This window comes from Columba livia, chromosome 18 (genome assembly GCF_036013475.1).
Source record: "Columba livia isolate bColLiv1 breed racing homer chromosome 18, bColLiv1.pat.W.v2, whole genome shotgun sequence".
NCBI lineage: Eukaryota > Metazoa > Chordata > Aves > Columbiformes > Columbidae > Columba > Columba livia.
In genome coordinates, this window is record NC_088619.1 from 7,577,392 (window position 1) to 7,592,930 (window position 15,539).

At 38.8% G+C, this 15,539-nt stretch overlaps 1 long non-coding RNA gene across 4 annotated transcripts in view; it reads right to left on the minus strand.

Annotated features, from left to right (window-relative positions):
• Positions 1 to 11,235: 11,235 nt before the first annotated feature.
• LOC110359337 (uncharacterized) overlaps positions 11,236 to 15,539 on the minus strand; it is a 316,154-nt gene continuing 311,850 nt past the window's right edge. For all 4 annotated transcript variants that reach the window (XR_010467038.1, XR_010467039.1, XR_010467040.1 and 1 more), the window contains 2 exons: positions 12,858 to 13,075; positions 11,236 to 11,846 (listed from right to left, as the gene is read on the minus strand). This is a non-coding gene — a long non-coding RNA (uncharacterized LOC110359337). The remainder of the gene's footprint in view (positions 11,847 to 12,857; positions 13,076 to 15,539) is intronic.

Genomic DNA, 15,539 nt, shown 5'->3' on the forward strand with positions numbered 1-15,539 from the left:
AGTTATTTCTTCAGAGCTTCACTCCCTCAAGCCAGAGCTGAAGATAATTGCAGCAGGATAGTCCTATAGAGCTCAAATCCACAGTTAGACAAACTTCAGAAAATCAGAGAAAGAAAAAGACAGAGGTACATAGAGTCAACAGAGGTATTGCTGTGCCCTTTCTGGTCCATTAGCTGTTCAAATATCCGACACACACACAAAACTGGGGAATACCATCCTGTTATTTGGAGGCCACTGCCCGCATGGGGACTTTCAAGATGCACCCTCATTGTTCCAACCCCAACACTTCTGCTGGAAACACAAGGTGAATCCTAAAGGCATCTACCTGACTTGCTGTCACCTGAGGGTTTTCCACACAGAAGGAATTCCTCTCCATCCAGACACACCTTTTTCTTTTTAAAGGTATTTCCACCCACAAAGCAGACTCATCCACCACTGAATGTGTGCTGACTTTACAGTACAATGGGTCACCTTTGGAGGGCTGGGACACCACTTGCTCTCTTTCTGAAGAAATCTATGTCACTATGAACGTGAGGTTGACCATATTTGCTTTGAAAACATACGGTGATGAGCGACTTGGTATGTAATTATTTTTCCAGGCAACTTATTCTCCTGAGTCAATCTTTTATGCTGCTGAAGGTGCCAGAGTAGTTCCTATGCAGTCATCACAAATGTTTTAGCCATGTTAAACCAATGAACAAAGGAAGGATACAAGAATTTTGTAAAATTCTCCTGTGAACTTGTTTATTTAAATTCTTAGAGCTGAAGCTAAAACAGTCAACAATTTTTAGGATTGTATTAACACGACAGTTATTTTGCTCTGAAAAAGTGATGTTTAGATGAATATTAAGTAAAATTAAACAAAGCATAGCAGGAGACAAGACTCTCCCTGTAAAAAACATGCGACTCAAGTACAGTCTCTACACATGGATATTCAGCAGCTTCAGTTTGCCACGGTAATCCACAAAAATAGTGAATGAAACTTCACACACCCACCTCCATCTACCTGATTCCAAACAAAAACCAGGAGCATGATAGTCCCACTAACCACCAAGTTTAAGACCACATTTCTATATAAGTACTGATTTTTCTAAATTACTGCACAGATTCCCCTTCCATTGATACTGTTTGCATTTCCCTGCTCCATCTTGCATCACAGCATAACTTTAACCTCTGTTGCAGGACATACTGATTTGATTTGTAACTCGAGGAAATCCAGAATGACAACTCTGATTTATAAGCTCTTACTCCACATGTACATAAGTATAAGCAATTATTTGGGGTTAATTAAGACTCATTTATTTTAACTTACAGACTCATGCCACATACACATTACTTCTGCAACACTTCGAAGACAACATCACTCGCATGCCTGGCGCTCAGAAGTGAGGAAGGCAGCAAATAATGCCATGAATAAGGTGTGACTTCATTAAAGCTGAATGTACCTCTAATATATCTTTCATCCTGGCTTTTCAGCATACCCACCACACCAACCCACAGTCCCTACAGGAGGAGTATGAGAGGGTGAGTGATCTAAATGAGTCTGCAGTGGCATTAGAATGTCTCAATTAAGATAAAATAACTTCTCCCACTTCACCTGTCACCTCTGATGTGGGTACTGAATGCTTGTAAATCTCTTCTCAGTGGGCTCTCTCATTTGTCTTATATTTAATCCTCTTTGTGAAACTTTCCCTACCGTTTGAAGGCAACTAAGATTCATCTTGTTCATCTGTCCTTTGCAGCTCATTGCAGAAATTGATGCTTGAGATAAGATAGCTAGATAATGATCACAAATAGCTTCCAAGAGCCTCTTTGGTGTTAAAATAACTTATTTTAAGGTACTTTCTCTTCTGCCTGCTGGGTTTAAAAACTTCCCATAGCACACATAACACGTAGGACTGCACATTCTTGTTGCATAGCTTCCAGAAGAGCTTTTTAAAGCATCAGTGCTTTAAAATCTCTATCAAGCACCTTTGGAATGGAAAAAATTATGCAGGAACAGACAACCCCATCACCTGCTGCAGGTCTAAACAACCCCTGCACCACTAGTTAAACAGTGACTGGGGGGGTTGGTTTGAAAGATACTGAGCAACTGTTACTTAATTAAAATTGTGACAAATGTTTTGTGCTTCAAATTGTATCTGGCAGCAGCTTGCTGCTTGTTTCCTTTTGGGGTGTAAAAAGTCTTTGGGAATTGCTTGAAACAATACAAACCCACGAGTTACAAGCAGACAATATTTGAATGTTATAAGAACTTTTCACTGCAGCAGAAGTTAATTTGTCACATCTGAAAGATTCTCTGACCCTCACAATGCAGAACAGGGGGACTCCAGTTCTCTCATATTCCCTGGGAAAGCTACAAATCCTTTCTTAGACCTTTTAGATGTTACAGATGAGAGACTGAAGGGAGAAAAAGAGGCAGATTGTAAGGTTCACCTTACAATTGAGGAACCAGCCTGTTTTTTACACGAAGACTTCTTTATTTTTAATTCTTGTGGCTAAATTGCTGTATTTGGCTTTGTATTTCCACAGATATTCTCCTGCTTAAGAAACCTTATTGGTGGCAGGGTCATTTGTTTCTGCCTGCTTGTCCCTCCTTCCTTTAGTCTTCTGTCTGTAAAACCAGAGACTATCAAAATCATATCCCTAAGAAATTGCATCTCTATTGAACACAACATGTTTTGAGGTCAAGATTTAGATATTTGGAGCTTCCACTAAATGGTTTGGTTGTTTCCAGGAAAGAGGTAATATCAGCATTTTGGCCATACTAAAATAAAAAAAAAAAAAAAAAAAAGAAGAAAAAATTGTTGCCTTCGTGTTTGAGAAAAGGGATTTGCAGCTGATGTGAGGGGACGGTCTATTTGTGAGGATGTGCCTTTTGCTGTGTTTTAATACAAAACAAACCCTCGTTTCTGTTTGGCTGACCTAAGGCTGTGAGAGTGTTTGTTTAGCACTGATAAGTCCAAAGCTTGGACCTTGTAAGTCCAAGGGTATATATAAGGGTTTATAAGGGTATATAAGTCCAAGTTTGGCAGAGATGTTTTCCAACCATGCTGGGACCAGCAGCCCTTCCTCTGCAACTGCTCCTTCCCAGGCAGTGGAAGAGGACAGGGAGCCAGCAGACAGAAACAGCAGATAGAAACAGCAGATGGGATCAAGCTGGAACACAAGAGGTTCCACTTAAATTTGAGACAAAACTTCTTCTCAGTGAGGGTGACAGACACTGGAACAGGCTGCCCAGGGAGGTTGTGGAGTCTCCTTCTCTGGAGACATTCAAACCCACCTGGACATGTTCCTGTGCGACCTCACCTAGGCGTTCCTGCTCCAGCAGGGGCATTGGACTAGATGATCTTTTGAGGTCCCTTCCAATCCCAAACATACTGTGATACTGTAAAACAGCTTGAGATGAAGAAACAGGCATGAGGGATGCTGAGCCAGGCTTAGGAAAAAACATTGAAACACAGAGCATGGGAGGGATAGCCAAGAACATTAAAAGGTGTCTGGAAAACATTTTTAGTTTCAAGGACTTAACTGCATTTTAAGCAAAAAAGGAGGACATTTAAAAATGGGAAGGTGTAAGAAACACTGTCCAAAGATTTTGTGATGGAGTGAAATAAATTTGACTGCTGCTGTGTTTTCCAATAAGAACATTTCATCAAAATTGATCCAATTTTGTGAGACATTTTGATGTCCCTGGATGCACAGACACATACAAAAAAGTGTTTCAGCTCAAAGCTGGTGCCACAAACTAACTATGCTCTCATTATTTGAAGTGCTACACACACTGCCCTGAAGAACTAGGTGTTTTCTTCTTTTGTGATTTTTCCCCTTTGGCTCTGGAAAGATTTCAACATCTAATATATAATGAATCTCCTGTTTCATATCAACAAGGACTCATTATGGTGAGGCTCCAATGCTACATGCTTTATCTGAACCTACAGTAATTACTATAGCAAGTCTGCTGGTCTTCACTTATCTTGTTTGCTAACGTATCTATTGATAGCAAAACAAACAACAGTCAACCTTCCTAATGAACACAATCAATCACAGTACACACATGCCACAACCAAGGCCAAAATGTTAAGACATCCTGCAGCCCTGCAGAAAAGAAGCCTCCAACAGTGGCAGAGCAGAAATACTGGAGGAAAACACCAAAGCAAAACAAATATCAATTGAAACCAACAACTGTGGATTGTTTTGCAAAATAAAAGGGCTGCTGTCTTTGTGACAGCTTACTGAGCCATGTGCTTTAGGCAGAAAGCCAGGATGAAAGGGGGAGCAGGCACATTGGGCTCTAATGCTGCCTGCAGTAAGCATCCTTCTCTGAGCACAGGAAACACCTTTCATTTGTCTGTGTCATTTTTGTGTTCAGCAGCTAAAAATACATTAGTGAAATATCTGAATTAATCTGAACAGAACATTGTGCCACGGAAATAAGCTGTGGGGGTTTATACCATGCGGTGCTCCCTCCCTACTTACCCAAATCCTACATTTCTTTCCAAAGTATCTGATGGTGTCCATTGAAGGTTAAATACCTGAGATACTGAAACCTGTGCTCCGACCTGTGCTCTTATGCTCTTATACATCATCAATCAGATAAACAGTGATTGAAGTTAAACATATTGGCTGAAATTTTGTCCCGGTGAAAAGAACTAGCAGCAACTTGTGCCCTGCTCCATCCCGCAGAACAGGTACTAACTGCAGGTTAAGCAGGGCGGTGATGCTGCTGCTCCTGTTCTCTGTGCAACACGCTTTTCCTTTCAAGCCAGAAAAGGGAAAAATTTGCTTCCTTCACCATTGTAACTTGCAGACACCTCAGATGTGTCTGAGGAGGAGAGGGAATGACTGACTTGTCAGGTCACCCTGACATCTGTAGCAATTCTATAGCACATTGCAGAGACCTATTCATTTTCAGCCCTGTTGATCCAAATTCTCAACTTCTTTCCTCAAACTACCCGGGCACTTCAAAGCTCAGAATAATTCCTCCCTTCCTTAAGTGTATTTAATTAAGCATTGTTAATTATGTTTATAAATGCAGCCACATAGCCCAATCATGTCGATATTAGTATCCCAGATAAGCAACTTCTTCCCTTTCACCTCAGGTGCAGGCAGGTTTTGGAGAGGAAAAGCATGCCAAGTACTGGTCTTTATGTCACCACGATCATAATATGAAATTGTCTATTGACTCTGTGTTGTTCTGCTCCATAAAATATTAATGTATTCTAGAAGGAGGGGAATGAGACTGCTGCCTTTATGGACACGGATATTCAGAGTGAAGAACGACTACGTAGGCTAAAGCTTAGGGCATTATTCCATCCCTGCATTTACTAAAATGAGATAGCATCAATGAATTTTAAAAGCTTGCCATACTCATTTAATTTAGTCAGTCCTAAAACATTAAATATAATTGAACAGTGAAAAATATATTAATGGCTTGAGACTTGCCAGGAAGTTCTGAGCAAAGGCTGAAATTTTCAGCTGTCACTCCAAACTTTATGCCATTTAAAAGCAAAAATGAAAAACTGCGATATTCTACATTTAGTTATAAAAGTCTAGCCACTTCTTTTCCAATTAAACTGCATTTATTGGTTTTGCCCAAGGTCTTAACTTCATTTTTAAAAAGGCTTTTAACATTCACATTGCTGGAATTTCTGAAACTAAAAAAAAACAACCAAAAAGTTACATACATATGCATGTATGTGTATATATATACTCATACATGGGTAGGATAAAAATGTAAAATATATTTATAAACTATATGAGTTTATATATAGGATAGATATGCACATTCGCACATATCTACATTCTGCATTTTCAATGTCAATGTCAATTTCAATTTCCTTTGAAAGGAAAACTATGAATGATGTGCAGCCACAGCTTTTGTTTACTTTCACAGCACATATTTATAAAGATTGTAGCCAGCTTTAATAGCATCAGTGTTATTGTAAGACCTCGAAACCTCACCAAGGTCAGTGGCAAAGGGCAAATATAACTAGCCAGAAGGGATTTTATTTTTATTGCACCTAGGCCTGTACTGGTGTGACCTGAGTTTGATTCTTCCATCCCCAATCCAGAAGTCTCATCCTCATCCAGTTTAATGGCAATTCAGGCCATTTAATGCGGTTTCCTCATGCCAGAGCAAATGCACGTGGAGCAGCAAGGAAGCAGAAGACAATTTTGCAAGGGGGAACAAGCTGAGCTCTGCATCCCAAATTAGCAACAATTGCCAACACTTTTGACTACACATTTTTTTTTTTTTCACAAAATGACTTTTAAAATCCATCTCCGCTTAATTTGTCCTACATAAGGAACATTCACGAACTCACTACACAGATCTCACTGTTTTCAAACACCTTAGCTTCACTTTGGTCCCTGTTTACAAAAATACTCACTTATTCCTTAGTACACTGCTCTGTAATAAATATTACTCAGTAATTACTGAGGGAGTCATAAAAGGGAATTGGCATCCTAGCGACAGAAGATTTGCACTCCTTACAGATTTGCAACTTTAATATTGAAGAGATACATCTTGCTATATAAAATACTCCCCAGGCTGCCCAATGCCTTCAGCTGAATACTGAGCAAACGTGTCGTGGTTTGAAGAGCAACTGTGAGACAGCACAAAGTAGCATCCCATTTACAAACTAGACCAACGAACAACAGAGGAGGATTTAGAGAGTCACATTTCTGAGACCCTGCTGTTGGAATGTGTCAACAAATCATCCACATGCTTAACTAGATTTGGCAGAAACACCAAGATTCAAACCGTATTTTATTATACAGGTTCACAATTTAAACGTACAGACTATGCACTAGAAAGGATCATGACTGCGCATTGCTAGGAAACCAGCCTACGTTTATCAAGGGAATCAATGCAGAGATTTACATACCTTGACCAAGATGGGAAATTTATGATTCTTTCTGCGAGAAGCCATTGGAAGAAAATCTCTGCCTACCCAAACACACACCAAAGAGAGCTTTTTATTAAGATGTGGCTGTCAGCCTCTAAGTACTCATATGTGCACATCCAGTTAAAAGTAGGATGAGTCCAAACATTACACCAGTATCAACATCAGTTCAGAATGTTCTGGATTCAAACATAATAAACTGGAAATACACTCTGAATCAGCTAAGCTCCCCAGCACTCCATAATAAAGACTTTTCAGCCATCATCCTTTCTAAAACGCTGATTAAGTATAAATTCCCCTTGTACTGTTTGACACATTCAAAAAGATTGGGCTATTTTCCCCAGCTGGAGCTTTAACATGTGGACTCTCTATAGGGAGTTTCAGTCTTAAGAATCTCACCTGGGAACACCGCTCATTCTCATTCCTCATTGCTGATCACCAGCCCAACAGATTCACTCACAGGGAATCTCAGAGAGCTCCCAAGAACAAAAAAACACCTTTCTGACTTTCCATGGCCTTGGATCACGTGTCTAATTACTCTGGATTCACAGGAAAGCATCTGGAGAAGATGTGCAGGTTCATCAACAAAAGCTAGGTACCAATGGAACAAAGGTGATATTATTGCCAAAGAGATTAAAAAGAAAACCACATTTCTAGGGATCTCAGATTAAAAAGTAGCAAAGCTTTTCCAAGAAGAGATTGCCAAACCTCATCAAATCTACTGATAAATTATATTGAATAGAGCTTCTATTCATATCAAACCAAAGCCTCCACATCATATGTTATATCTAACCATATTACCTATTACCTTTAAAAGAAATGTGCATATCCATACTCCTTTGAGTAGAGGAGATTCAGTACCTCTTTCTTCATACCCAGTTAATGATACCACCTTAAATTTCCTGACTTACTGTTTTTCTGTAATTAGCTGAACAAGAGCCTTCTCTGAAATAAGAAAACAGAAAAAATAGACTTAGGTATAAAAGCTGATTAACCAACTACAAACATGACAAGAAGATCTGTTCTGTCGTGGTCCATCAGGAAGGCACCGGCCATGCCCAGCAGCACCCTTTGGCACCCTGCACAAGAGGAGCAGCTGCAATAATCAGGCAGGTTTGGGAGCAGCCTGGCCAGCTCACTCCACAGCGGACAGGCCTATTTTGCTTCTTCCCTACAATGGAGTTATGCAGAGACCCCCTTCTGACAATGGCTCGAATGGTACTCAAGGATGTCTAGACACATAATTTTCCAAGAAGCAGATGGTGCTGCTCACTGTGCCAGCAAGCTCGGTGCAGAAAAGCAGGTGATAATGGCGGAAGGAAAGCCCTGTGCTGTGGATTGAGACTGGGTAGACGCAGTCTGCATACAGTAGTCCTTAATGCCTCCAATGTTGGGTGATTTACTGAGTTTTTAGTCTTTTCCTTTTAGGAGTCTCCTGAAGAAACTCAGCACCTCACAAAACAACTACACAGGTTGTGCTGGTACTGAGAAACTGCTTTCACCTACTGCAATTAGAATAAAATTAAAAAATTGTGCTAAACTGACTAAAGTACCACATACATGCAGTAGAAAAAAAGTATTACAGAGTAAAAGAAGAATAAGCTCTTCATTTTTTCCTAACCTATCTGTAATAACCTGCTGACAGCTAATGAAAAGGACCAGGAAGGAATCATGTTGGACTTTGTAAGATGTTTGGAGACTGCTTGTGACTGTGCATGAAATGAAGAACTGATTTGTGTAAATCAGCATAAAATCTGCACCTGACTATTTCGGATTATTATGCAAAATTATTTGGAGATCATCAGGTTTCTTCAAAGCTGTTATTCGCTTCTTCTCTTTATTTTACAGGCTACGATCATACTTTATTATTAAGCCAATACCATTAGAGAAAAAAAATATTTTAGACTCCAATTGAATTAGAAGGGATTATCCACAATTAGTTTCCTTCATTTAAAATGTAAATTCTGATGCCAGCTCTCTAGAACCAGAAGAAAGACTCCAGTTTGATGATTCATACTGACTTGCAGGATGCATTTAATAAGAAATGTCAAGAACTCCCATTCGGCTGGATAGGCTCCTTTCATGCTATGCTACTGCATTTTTAACCCAAACTTTACAATTTCCCTTCCAGTTCCCAAGCCTGCAGACCTCCTGGGCCACACTGGACCAAGCATCTTTAGCACTAAGTGCATCAGTGTCTCCTCTGTCGTGTTCCTGCAAACTCTAGTTTCTTGTACATGGACAAGGGAATGGGCACATCTTGCTTCCACATGTGTGCATTATACACCATTATTATTAATTCAATTGGGTTATTTTGCTACAAATAAAGCTTGAGAGTAGAATCACTGCTATAACATCCATCAAAGCTACTTGCAGTTGTGTAGCTATGAGGTTGCAGCTTGCCCATTATTTTGGAAGTAAATGCATTTTGGTTGAACTTTTCACTGTTACCAGTGCTCTGCTTTTCTACCTCCCACATCAAACTGAGTTAAAATTCAATCAACATCTCTCAAAGAATGTGACAAAAACACATGAATGAGCTTGATTAAAATTCAGATAGAGTCTGAATTATTATATCAACAACATAGATCAATAAGATCCGGTCAGAAATGGATTACAGACAAGTGAATATATACATATTATTCTCTCTTTTCCTTCATTTTCTATTGTACCTTTTTATATCTCCCTTCTATCTTTTTTTCTGGCTGCATCTGTCTCTTTAGAATGACATTTAAAAAGATCTACACTCCCATGTAAAACTCATTTGCCTTATAGAGATAGAACTATTATTTGTAATACAGTGTAAAGCAAAATGCAGGCCTAATGCTGTTAAGAGCTGGAAGAAGGTGTACATTGTGTCTCAAAGGTCCTTTGGTCCAACAGAGAAGAACGCTCAGTGGAAGAAAAGCTGTCCCCCCAGATACTGACAGCTGGAGGCATGGGAGGGTTTCGATCAGCCGTCATGTGCTCTGTATCATGATCTGATGACACTTTCATGTGTAGGACATGACCATACTTAATCATGAACTATCTCTGCACATAGCTCTCATTGGATGAAGTGTAACACAAACCAGCACATTTTTCAGGTAACAGACGTTTGATGAATAGACACAGATCTTTAGCTAGGCCAGACTAACTGGTTTTCTAACCACAGCTACACTACAGGTTTCATGGAGGCAGAAGATACTTATTTTGGAGCCACGGTCTTGTTTGCTCCCCATGATACGACCTGGGCCACAACTCCTCATGCTCGGAATGATTTTTTTGTGCTGTGCAACAAGCTGGCACTGAGTTTCTTTGGGAGACGCGTTCTATCTCTGTCATCTCCAGCTACCACAAGGTATGTTGGTTGTTATGGCAACCGTGTTTCACTGAATGGCAAAGTATTGAATGCACATAATGCCTCGGACAGATGCACCAGCATCTCCCTTTTTCTTTACTGCAACCAGGTTTCTTTTCTTTCTTTTCTAATTTATGCTTATCTACGCAAGGTATAATACATGAGATTTATCTTTTAAATCCAACATTGTTTCCCTTCAACCTTCCTCTCACCCCCAGTGCAAGTTATCTTATCAACCTACCTCTGAACCAATGGGAGATGCAGAATTTGAAGATTTTTCATATATATAAAGAATTCATGATCTTATAACACATGCACAAATTCACTGAAAAAAACTCCCCCTCTTTGATTTCACCAAACAAAATGCACTAAAATCTTGATATATTCATTTTCCTATGCTCTTTCTAGCGCTATGGAATTACTCATATGCATGAAACTAAGGCTGCATTTGCATATGACTGTTTCGTAGGAATATAGTCTACTTTATAATGTGTATTCTTCCTTTTCTATGCTGTATCTTCCATTTTCATTATGCCTCAATTAATATACTGCAATATGCTGAGTGGTTTCACATGAAATATGTTTCTCATTTTAATCAGTTTAGCATCAAAGGTTTTAGGTTGGTAATTTCTAGGTTAGTGCGTAGGGTGTTTATTAATTTGTCTGTGATGCCTTCTCTCATTAGTGTTTAATGGAATTTCAAGAAATCTAGCAGCTAGTAGATAATTTATTTTTTAAACATATTCTTATCAATGTATTAAACAATCAGCGTTTCTATTGTTTCTGAATAATCTGGAGTGCTTGTTTCATCTCCAGATTAGAAAGCTGGTACACTCTGAGTCCTGATTGCACAGCGCTGAAGAAAGAACCATTTCTATTTGAATTTAGCACGACTGAATAGCAGCAGCTTAACAACCCCTGAGATTTGGATCCTCCAATGTTCCCTCTGCAAAGAACATGACCAAAACAAATGCCACTGAGTCTTGATACAGTTAATCCATTTATTGGCAAAGAGTCCCTGCCACTGCCTTAGTCAACGTTCGCCTCCTCTGCTGCCTGCGGCTCTTGCCTTCCTCCCGATACCAAGGAGGCCAGTTTGATAATACCTGTGCTATGCAAATATTCAGCGACTGAGAATATAGCAATGTCTACTGCCTATTGACCCTTGCTGCATTTGAACACCAGATATTGAGTTTCAGTATCCCATGGAAAAAATGTCAATAATTTTATAAGAAATTGAGTATTCCCATCACTAAAGCAATATTTTAAAAATCAGCTTGTGTTCCAAGAAAGATTTCCAAAAGATCCCATATTAGCCCCAATAGACTTTTCAATACTGTTAATGATAGTAAAAGGAGGCCATTTTCCCCATAGGTAGTTCTCCTTGTCGTTTTATTCACACCCTCTGTCAGCAGCTGGAGAGGGGTAAATTCTGGAAGAGGCTGGAATTCGGAGCTGCTGGGCTTTGCTTGGGTTCATCTCATTTTCTGCCATTTTGTACACAGGAGGTGAGCGTGCAGGGGCCAGTAATTGCATCCAGTAGTCCTAAAACAATCCTTGTTCAAGTGAATGACCCCAGGAAACTTCTGATCACATCCCTAGTCAAGAAATAAATACATACGAAAGAGCAGTGAAGAAAGTTATTCAGACTCACATAAGCCATTTGGTATTTGATAATAACAATAATAAGAGTAATAATAAGAGTAATAATAAGAGTAATAATAAGAGTAATAATAAGAGTAATAATAAGAGTAATAATAAGAGTAATAATAAGAGTAATAATAAGAGTAATCCTATGGTTCTGTTTCTAGGGGAAAAATGCTAAATAATTAAAAATTATCTTTTAAAATGATACCATTGAATTGAATTTAAATATATTCTTCAGAAATCTTATAACTGACAAAAGATATTAGTGCTATTACCAGTCAGTGCAAGTAACGGTGTCTTATCAAGGGAATTTGACTCACGGACGAACAGTGTGGAAGAAAAGAGGTTAATTCACCTCAAACAGATTAATGTAATTTTTCAAGTTACCATTGTTGAAATTCGGAGCCAGTTTGGGAGAATAAATTATAAATGGCTGAATATAAAAAGATCCCAAGTGAAAGGGAGAACATGAATTATAGTGAGGGAGGTATTCCCATTCTGATGTGATGAAATTTATGTGTGCAAATTCCATTAGCATCAATAGGAGCTGCACACAAATACCTGAAATGCAAATTACTTCAAATTTACCTGCATAAACATGCTCATAGACTGGTGCTTGCAGCTTCTTTTGGCTGTGAAATGTGAACACTGACAAAAATATGATTAAAAAAATAAGTAGAAGCCATGTATGCTCTTTTCTATAGCATAAATACTGGTCTGTTGCTTAAGTGTGCTCAGGGAATTTTCAGCACCGCAAGGGAAGACTCAGCATATTCTTCCTTTGGCAGCACTAGAAAAATTCTCTCGTTTCCTCAAAGTCTAGCTTTTTTTTTTAGGAGGCTATCATGACTGCCTCAATATAGGACTTAGCTCAAGAAATAGGATCTTTTAAGGCATTTGTGAGGCAAAAATTCCTCATAAAATTACTACAGAAAATCTCTGTAAGATCTTAATGGGTTTACCTTGGTTGGAGGATTTCTTGAAGCAGTTGCTATGCTGTAGATCAAGCTTCCATGGGGGTTAGGTTTGATCACACAAAAAATGAGAACAGATTTGGAAATCCAGACCACAAATGGAAATTAGAAGTTCCATTTCAGTGGAGATTTGTTGCATATCAGATCTGAAAATTCTGAAGTTTTTTGTTTTGTTCTGATGAGCAGAAATTCTCAGCACCACAGTCCTGAAGCATAGAAACATGTAATTGAAAGGATAATAAAAAGGGACAATATATAAAAGTCCAAGTGGAATGAGGTGAAATGCAGTGACAAAGTTGAATCTACTAACCTAGACATTTTTCCCACCTATTATTTTGAAGCAGCCTATGTATCCCTGAGAAATACTTAAAATTTGATTAATCAGTATTTTCTGACAGGACACTGTTGCGTCAAGAATTTTTACCTGTGCTAGTCATCACACTTTGAACATCCAGTGACAGCCATGGAAATGTTCCCTACAGAGAGCAAGTCAGTTCCCTCAGAATGACAAAAAGGAGGCAGAAGGCACTTTCACTGGAATAAGACAAGTTGAATGCATTGCAAACTTTCTGGGATTTCTGAGTTTAAATTTTAACCCTAGAGATCCTTCTAAAACCTCTTGTATTTCTAGGGTTTTAAAATACACTGCTTTCATGAACAAGGATAGGACTTACAGAAAGAAAATACGGGACCCTCAATTGATAACCTTTAATGTCTTATTTTTTATCAAAATGTATTTCAAATTATGTGTGATCAGGACAAAAAACTGCAGCTGAGACGGATTTTATCTGCAAGACAAGTACATTTAATCACCTTTTACCATGATCAATGTTGCCTCAATTTGATTTTGCCAATAATTCATGAGCTTTCATGAATATTCATATACTTTTCTATACAGGTTAACATTATTGAATTTGACTTTTCCCAAGAGCACAGAAATGAATTGAATTAAAGGGGAATTAAGAAGAAGAACAGGTGATAAACAAATGGATATGAAGAGAATATTGTCACTGAAGCTCATCTGGCACACACATCCTGCTTGCCCCAGGATTCACTCACTGCCAGGTCCCTGGCTGCTGTTTACTCTGATGTCTTTTGGTTTTATGTCTTGATGAAAGCCTTTCCAGCCAACTCTTATGTGCAGCAATTTATGATGGCAATATCATTCAATTCTTCTGTGCCAAAATGCCTCGCTCCTCACCATTTTAAAATAATTTCTTTTTGCTTTCATCAGCCGCAGATCACCATAAGTTTGTAGCTCACTGGAAAGTAAAGCACTGACTACGCACTTTGTTTCCTTCAGAAAGAAAGCATATCTGTCATTCTTGTCATAGAGTAGTTGTCTCCAAAAATAAAACATTCTGTTCATGTAGGAAAACTGCCTGGAACCACTAAAGACTGATTTTTCTCCTAGAGCAACTCTGACACACTTTATGTTAGCATCTGCTTTGGTTTATATGCAGCATATGCAGTAAGGACCTGGAGTAATCCTGAAGTAATGGATGGGGACCTCACCCATTAAAAATGAGGGCAAAAACTTGTGAACAACCTCTAATTGACACGAGTGCGGTAGTGATCCTCTGCCATGTCTGGGATTTCAGTCTGGACATCTGCCCCCAAGGAGGACTGAAGGCTCCAGATTGTACTCCCAAGCAGAACCTGGGCTGTGAAAGCACCCGACACCCTCAGCTTGGCTTTCCTGCGAGAACTCAGCTACTCTTGGTCCCTGAGTTGTGATTCTCAAACACTTAAAGGAATATTTTCAATAGGGAATGTCATAAACCAGGATTCAAATCGAATAGGTCAATAAGGACATCCCCTACGCAAATACTCCAAGACCCCACCCTGAAATCTATAAAATATAATGAAATGACTTTCAGGTTTATGATATAGCAGAGAATTAGCGTTCATGTATTTCAGACACATGGAAGGAGAGAGCTCTGAAAGCTTTTCAGGAAAGTGAATCATGTATTATGTAAATAAAGGAGGAAGCTAATACTTGAGAGAAAATAACAAAAACACAACAACAACAACAAATTAAACTATAAAACAGCAGTCAGAATACAAAAGAAACAAAGTACCCTACTCTGCACACCTAGCTCTAGAACTGGTGTGAGACAAGGAGCAGACAAAGCAATATCCAACACAAAAGTGCAGTCTTCTACGCAGGGAAGCCAATAAACTTAATAGAAGGAAAGTGAGAAGAAAATACCACATTTAAAAATCTAGTGGCTCACTTGGAAATATAACTCCTTGGTTTTCTTTTAAAATCTCTCCCATACATATGCAGTGCAATGAATTATATTGAAATGGATGAGCTCCTGTCATCTATTATTTGAAATGTGAGCTGAGGTTCACTTTAAATCATTCCTCTGCCAGAGAACAGATAAAAAAAGAGGACCCAATAGTTTCTACTCTGAAAGTCGTTTCACCATAAATATATGACTCCTGCTGACAATATATTGGATGAACTTGTTTACAGATTCCTGTTCCTATGGTTTTAGATAGTCCCCAGCCTTTTAGCTTTCTTCTCATCACAATATGTATGTGTTTTACATAGTCATGCATAGGAAGAAAATTATGAGTTTAGAAATCCATATACTCTTCCCTCTCAAATTAATAAAAACTAAGAGAAAAGAGCGGATAGCAAGTGACAAGCTTGTAAGCGCA